At 52.0% G+C, this 8,064-nt stretch overlaps 1 long non-coding RNA gene across 1 annotated transcript in view; it reads left to right on the plus strand.

Annotated features, from left to right (window-relative positions):
* LOC142856543 (uncharacterized) overlaps positions 1-7,123 on the plus strand; it is an 81,177-nt gene extending 74,054 nt beyond the window's left edge. The window contains exon 4 of the long non-coding RNA XR_012911657.1: positions 7,050-7,123. This is a non-coding gene — a long non-coding RNA (uncharacterized LOC142856543). The remainder of the gene's footprint in view (positions 1-7,049) is intronic.
* Positions 7,124-8,064: the final 941 nt, after the last annotated feature.

Consider the following 8,064-nt stretch of genomic DNA (forward strand, 5'->3'; position numbering starts at 1 on the left):
GCATCCCATGTGGTGCACCACCATGTCTAGTTTCACATTAAGCCTTTATTATTCACCAGCTGTGTACTGTACTGAATGTTTAGCTGTCAATTAGAGTCATACTCAGCTTCAGAGAACCCTCATTCCAAACAGGTGGAAGTCTGACCAGTGAGATAAGAGCAACACCCAAGGCCAGACAGGCATCCAGAAGAGCCAGGCACGGTGGGTGTGAAGGCAAGGAGGGGGAGGATAAAGGGCTGGCTGGTGAAGATGCTTCTCTAGAAGAAAAAGAGTGAGGTGGGATGGGTGGAGAGAAGGAGGGAGGGAGAGAGACAGACAGACAAAGACAGACACACAGAGAAAGACAGAGAGACACACAGAGACAGAAAGTGAGACACAGAGAAATAGACACAGAGAGGGACACAGAGAGAGAGAGACAGAGACAGAGACAGAGACAGAGACAGAGAGAATGACAGAGAGGAACACACATAGAGAAACAGAGAGAGACAGAGAGCAGTACACATATACAGGGGTGGAAGAGAGAAAGAGATCACCCCAGTCAAGAGAGTCAGGGATCAGGGCCCTAGTAGGTTCCCAAGACCCCATTCCTTAAGTGCCACCACCAGCAGCATTTTCTGGATAGTGTTTCCTCTCTGGGTGCCAGTCTCGCATCAAAGCCCCCCTGCTCTGGCTCCCAGGGGTCACTTAGCCCTCCTGAAGCTGGGCCTCTGCCTCTCTACCCCATTGTCTTCTCCCCGCTTCTCTATCAGCACCTTCTAAGAAAGGCCCGCGTTGCAATCCCACACTCCTCTATGCTGTCCCCATTGCTGTCGTGTCCTCCTAAGGCTTCTTCCTCTGGAGGAGGCCATTTTATTTCCCAGCAGGCCTTTGTGCAGACAGTCTTTGAAAAGCAAAGTGGGCCCAAGTGCAAGTTTCCAGTGCAGTCCTTAGATGTCTGAAAGAAAATGTAACATGCATGTGGTCTCCTGTTTAGACTTCAGATCCCCTCAGAGAAGAAGGCCTGGAGAACTGTCTACCACTTCATTCCCTGTGTGAGTGGAGACTGGCTGGCAGGAACTACAGGCCCTTCCCTTCTGAAGCATGGTGTGAGGCTAAGTGGGGCTATTGCATTTTGTCTGTGCTCTCAGTGTTATAGGGGAGGAAACCTAGAAAGGAAACTCCAAAGAAGAGTTGAAGCAACAAGACTGTGGCACAGCGGAGCTCGCTGACCTGTTTCTCAGCTGAGTTCTTGACGCTGCAGGGTTCGGGATCCTCTGAGCAGCCGCGGTTGACGGCATTTATCATTTGTGGTTGTCTGCACACGAGTATCATTCTAGGTGTGGTGGGGGCTATTCTAGGAGGGGCTGCAGAGCCCTGGTGAGTGCGCTGATGTCCAGATGGAGAAGGCTCCATGCTTACTGCTATTCGGGGCTCATGGCTTCATGACTACCATGCTAGGGACAGATAGGTACCGATGACTGCCAACATGGCACTGTGACTTAGGAAAGAGATATTCCTATAAAGTGCATTCTGAGAGCCGGTGACCAGGTGGCAGATCATTCTCATCAATGCATCACTTTACAGCTCACATGTCTGAGATGATTGTACTTTGTTTCTAAATAACATGGACGTTTTTAGTTGCTCTCTCTTTTTCTATTCCCCTTTCTTAGAGTGGGCAGTATTTAAATTGTGACTATGTGTGACTGGCGACCCTCCTACATTTTGTTTTTTTAAAATGCCCAAGCAGCATTCAACATAGAGAATTTTGGACTCTGTGAACTCTTCTTGCATTAGATTATGTTTCGGGCAAGTGTAGATTTTTAAATTACACTCTGACACGAGCCACTGTCTGAGTTCATTTGCTCCGCGACTTCAGCAAGTGGGACTGAACAGAGATCTATCTGACTCTGACCTGGTGCCTTGGTTCCAGAGACAGGACGAACTGGAGCTAGCCTGGCACCCCTTTAAAGGAATAAAAACATCGGATTTGGTCTTCAGCCAGCTTCCTTCTTATTCTGGAACATACCTAGAACATCTGGGGGAAACGCTGAACTAAGACCACTGCCTTGGCCACCTTTATGGCTCCCAATCCTTGGGAACCTGCCTCTGTAGTTCCACCTGGCCTCCCAGGCAGAGCATGGGGCTGATCACAGCCGAGAATCTCCTTGAACATCTTGTTTCCAAGGATAAGATGGAACTGCGGCCCAGTCTTTAAAAGTTTACAACTGTGTTGATTTCCAGATGGAGCCTTCCCATTTCTACTGGCCCCCTAGCTGCTGCCCCCCTTTCTGCTTCAATTCCAAAGACCTCATCTTCAGTATCTTCCAGGACTGAGAAGCTTTAGCCCACCTTCTAAGAAAGACTCCAGGGCATGTCTGAATCCTCTCTCACATGTGAGGCACACACTCACCCATGTTCATGAACTTTCTAGATAATTCTGCAAACATGGTTGGGCTAACATTTTTATCAGATATTTAAACTGACCCCAGGCCCCATCAGGAATGAGCTGTCATTGAAAATTTCTCAGGATTTCAAAACTGGCATAGACCTTGGGTACATCTTCCCTCCAATCATTTTGCAGATGGAGAAACTGAGGCTAGGGGGAGATACTATCATTTCTTCCAGGTCAACAAAATACATGGGAAGTCTGCTGTAAAAATCTGAGTTTTTGTATGCACACCCTGTGCCCAGAGGCACCCTCTGTTGTCCCTCACCTTACAGCAGACAGATTTTTGAGGGGACATGCCTACACAGTGGGAATGGCATGGGAGGTTTTAACTGGACGTTGTTTATATTGGCCTTTTTGAGTCATTCGCTCCAAGACTTATTCTCATTTTGTCCTCTAGGACGATCCAGAAAATGCCCTTCACATAATTAAACCCTGGCCCATGGGAATTTCCAGTGTAGTTCCTCTCGGCCATGAAAATTGCCACACTTGGGGGTCCTTAGGTGTGGGTGGGCATTCTGGCTGATGTGTTGGGAACAAATGACAGAGGCCCAGGACAGGGAGCAGAGAGAGGGGAAAAGGTGAACTTTTGCTTAATGGCTTAGCTTTCTAGAGTTGTTGCAGAAGGTGGGCACTTGCCTTGAATCAAGGAGTGTGGACTGAAACCCCCTCTCAGCTGTGAATTGAAAGCCTGGTGAAAGTGAAACACCCTGCACACCCACTGTTGGGACTATATCAACGCACACCCGCCAGTGGGACTGTATCAACGCACACCCGCCAGTGGGACTGTATCAACACCCGCCAGTGGGACTGTATCAACACACACCCGCCAGTGGGACTGTATCAACACCCCCCCAGTGGGACTGTATCAACACACACCCGCCAGTGGGACTGTATCAACACCCCCCCCAGTGGGACTGTATCAACACACACCCGCCAGTGGGACTGTATCAACACCCCCCCCAGTGGGACTGTATCAACGCACACCCGCCAGTGGGACTGTATTAACACCCCCCCCAGTGGGACTGTATCAACACCCCCCCCAGTGGGACTGTATCAACACACACCCGCCAGTGGGACTGTATCAACACACACCCGCCAGTGGGACTGTATTAACACCCGCCAGTGGGACTGTATCAACGCACACCCGCCAGTGGGACTGTATCAACACCCCCCCAGTGGGACTGTATCAACACCCCCCCCAGTGGGACTGTATCAACACCCCCCCCAGTGGGACTGTATCAACACCCCCCCCAGTGGGACTGTATCAACGCACACCCGCCAGTGGGACTGTATCAACACCCCCCCCAGTGGGACTGTATCAACGCACACCCGCCAGTGGGACTGTATTAACACCCCCCCCAGTGGGACTGTATCAACACCCCCCCAGTGGGACTGTATCAACACCCCCCCAGTGGGACTGTATCAACGCACACCCGCCAGTGGGACTGTATCAACGCACACCCGCCAGTGGGACTGTATCAACGCACACCCGCCAGTGGGACTGTATCAACACACACCCCAGTGGGACTGTATCAACACACACCCCCCAGTGGGACTGTATCAACACACACCCCCCAGTGGGACTGTATCAACACCCCCCAGTGGGACTGTATCAACACACACCCCCCAGTGGGACTGTATCAACACCCCCCCCAGTGGGACTGTATCAACACACACCCCAGTGGGACTGTATCAACACCCCCCCCAGTGGGACTGTATCAACGCACACCCGCCAGTGGGACTGTATTAACACCCCCCCCAGTGGGACTGTATCAACACCCCCCCAGTGGGACTGTATCAACACCCCCCCAGTGGGACTGTATCAACGCACACCCGCCAGTGGGACTGTATCAACGCACACCCGCCAGTGGGACTGTATCAACACCCCCCCAGTGGGACTGTATCAACACCCCCCCCAGTGGGACTGTATCAACACCCCCCCCAGTGGGACTGTATCAACACCCCCCCCAGTGGGACTGTATCAACGCACACCCGCCAGTGGGACTGTATCAACACCCCCCCCAGTGGGACTGTATCAACGCACACCCGCCAGTGGGACTGTATTAACACCCCCCCCAGTGGGACTGTATCAACACCCCCCCAGTGGGACTGTATCAACACCCCCCCAGTGGGACTGTATCAACGCACACCCGCCAGTGGGACTGTATCAACGCACACCCGCCAGTGGGACTGTATCAACGCACACCCGCCAGTGGGACTGTATCAACACACACCCCAGTGGGACTGTATCAACACACACCCCCCAGTGGGACTGTATCAACACACACCCCCCAGTGGGACTGTATCAACACCCCCCAGTGGGACTGTATCAACACACACCCCCCAGTGGGACTGTATCAACACCCCCCCCAGTGGGACTGTATCAACACACACCCCAGTGGGACTGTATCAACACACACCCCCCAGTGGGACTGTATCAACGCACACCCCCCAGTGGGACTGTATCAACGCACACCCCCCAGTGGAAGTGTATCAACACACACCCCAGTGGGACTGTATCAACACCCCCCCCCCAGTGGAAGTGTATCAACACACACCCCAGTGGGACTGTATCAACACACACCCCCCAGTGGGACTGTATCAACACCCCCCCCCAGTGGGACTGTATCAACACACACCCCAGTGGGACTGTATCAACACCCCCCCCCAGTGGGACTGTATCAACACCCCCCCCAGTGGGACTGTATCAACACCCCCCCCCAGTGGGACTGTATCAACACACACCCCAGTGGGACTGTATCAACACCCCCCCCCAGTGGGACTGTATCAACACACACCCCAGTGGGACTGTATCAACACCCCCCCCAGTGGGACTGTATCAACACCCCCCCCAGTGGGACTGTATCAACACACACCCCAGTGGGACTGTATCAACACCCCCCCCCCCAGTGGGACTGTATCAATGCAGAGGAGCCATCCTGAGGCTAACTTCTGCCAGGTGGCTCATCCAGTTATTTGGCCAGAAGAGGAGATATTACAGTGCCATCTCCCTCCTCCAAAGTGACATTTAAAGGCTTCACAATGCAACTCTGTGGCAGGCCAGAGGCCGGAACCCAGGGTCCTGGCCTCCAGGCAGAGTATGTCCCTTGTGCTTTGTGGTTTAGGAATGTGGGACTGCCTGGGCAGCGTTGAAAGACAGCTCTGGAGGATGTAGCTGCTGATCACAAGCTCCATTCTACACAGTGAATTGGAGCCTCTGACCCAGCAACTGAGACGCGGCGGGGGTGCACTTGGCTAGCCTCCCCTCCCACCTGAGAGGCAGGAAGTGCTCAAGTCCTTGACACTTCACAGGTAGTAGAAGTAGGTTCTGGAAGCCTGAGAAAACTTATTGAAACAACATGATTAGTAAGTAGGCAAGTCAGAGTTCCAAAATGAGGGTTTGTAAAGATTTTGACACACAAAATCCATTGCCCTTGTCTGTCTGTCTATTTGCTTTTGCCCAATGTACACCCTAACCCCTCTGAGTTTGCCTTTCTCATGGAACATGAAATAAGAGCTTTCCCAACTCCAGGAATGCCTAGTCATGCCCACCCTACATGACCCTGGCACCTCACTGGAAGATCCCCCACAATACTTCCCCTACTGTGGGCCCAGGGGGGCTGATGTAGTCCTGGCTTCCCTTCAGGGCAGCCCCTGCGGCTCTTCTGCCTCTTGCTTTTGTTGTGATTTCTGACTCACAGGAGAGGCTGCGAGCTGGGAGGAACAGAAACCTGAGGTCTGGCCTCAACAGGACCCTCCCTATCAACTCCGACAAGACCTCTGTATGTCCCTAGTTTCCTGTCACTTACCACAGAAGCAGGGTCCCAGCTGGTTTCTGGATAGGTCAGATGTAGCAACCTTTGGGTGGGTCCCCTGGGTGCTGGCTCATTGGGACTGTACTAGTATTGGGATGGTTTAGCAGGGTTCTCTATTTAAGAAGGTCAGGTTTCCCTTGAGAACTTTGGTCTCTGCCTGGTGATGACACCAGGCCTCAGGCAAGGGTCAAGCTGACCATGTAAGTAATCATAATGGGTAACTTGCCCAATGATTTTATTATATGCTCAGGACTCACTGGGTGCTGCTGGGCTAGGCACTAAGTGTAGGGATGTGTGAGACCCCAGCACAGACACAGTCAGGGTGGTGGCAGAGGGTGCGGAACAAAGATAGAGCTCTCAGAAATGAAGGGAGCTGATGGGTTTTCACTGAAAACCAAGGCTGGGAGTTTCCCCCTCCAACCTGGCCATCCTGAAACCCTTGCTGTTCCCCTATTCCACAGCCTTGAACTGTGCAGTCTCTGTAGAGGTGCTAGAGGGGAAGCAGCCTGCCCTCTTTTGGGTGCAGGAAGTACTAGGGTGGTTTATCTAGCTCTCCTATTCTGAGTCCAGATTCCTGACTCCTGCTTGCTTCTACTGCATTTCGGTTGTCACCCTCTGCTGCAGTTCCTGAATGGCCCTGGTCTTCCCGGCTTAGGGTCTGGCTGAAGCAGCCATGTAAAGCTCAGCCCCTCACCTGGCTCGAGGCAACACTGTGAGCGTTTCCACTCTGGAGAACGCGAGAACACTTGACTGATGTCCTCAGTGGGTGCCACACTCAGCTGTTCTTATTTCCTCACATCTTCCAGGTGGTCCTAAGGAGCCCTCTGCACACCGCCATTTCTAGCACCGGCGGCACCCGGGGCGGAGACAGTGAACACGGTTTTGATGATCCAGAGACAGTGAACACAGTTTTGATGATCCAGAGACAGTGAACACGGTTTTGATGATCCACTGCACATGGGAAGATGGAGGGGAGAGCATGATGGGACAGGATGAGCTCAGCATGGCTAACACATGGGAAACGGTAGCTGGCAGGCCCAGGGCTGTGGTGGCCTGGATGTGAGAGGGCCCCTGTAGGCTCATGGAGTTTCAACACTCCATCTCCAGCTGGTGGTGCCATTTGGGGAGATTATAGAACTTTTAGGAGGTGGAGATTGGCTGGAGGAAGTGGATCCCTGGGTGTGGGTAGGCCTTACGCTCCTGTAACCCCACCCTACATCCTGTTCACTTTCTGCTTCCTGGGTGTGAATGCAATGTGACCAGCAGCCTGTCATGCCCAGTGTCATGCTTTTCTTCCCATTGTGGACTAGAAGCCCAAAGAAACCCTTCCCTCTGGAAGCCATTTCTTGCTGGATATCTCATCACAACAAGCTAAGACAATGATAGTTCAAATCTCTGAAGAAAGGAGGGTCAGCGCCTTTTGACTTGATCTGGAACAAAGAGTAATTGTCTGGTCTTGTTCCAGGTTCACATAAACTCTCTTACTTTGGTCATTAAAACATCTATTGTTTGTTTGTCATAGAATCCACACAACAGATAAAGCCCTAGCAATCTGTCTTTGACTGGGAGAGATCGCATTTCTAAATGATGTGCCTGTAGTTTTTAAAACAGACAAATTTCTTTGTCTCTAGGGAGTATGGGATTACCAATAGCTTTCTATGCTTGATAGAGTCTGGTATTTTTTCATCTGAAGCCATGGGGGCTGTCTGGACATTATACTGTACATCATCGTTGTCTAGAACATGAGAGTATTGTGTGGTTGGAGCAGAGAAGCAAGTAGTGGCCAAGAGGCTTGATTGTATGCTCTGTGGGATAAGGCCT

The sequence above is a fragment of the Microtus pennsylvanicus genome, chromosome 8, assembly GCF_037038515.1.
Source record: "Microtus pennsylvanicus isolate mMicPen1 chromosome 8, mMicPen1.hap1, whole genome shotgun sequence".
Classification (NCBI taxonomy): Eukaryota; Metazoa; Chordata; class Mammalia; order Rodentia; family Cricetidae; genus Microtus; species Microtus pennsylvanicus.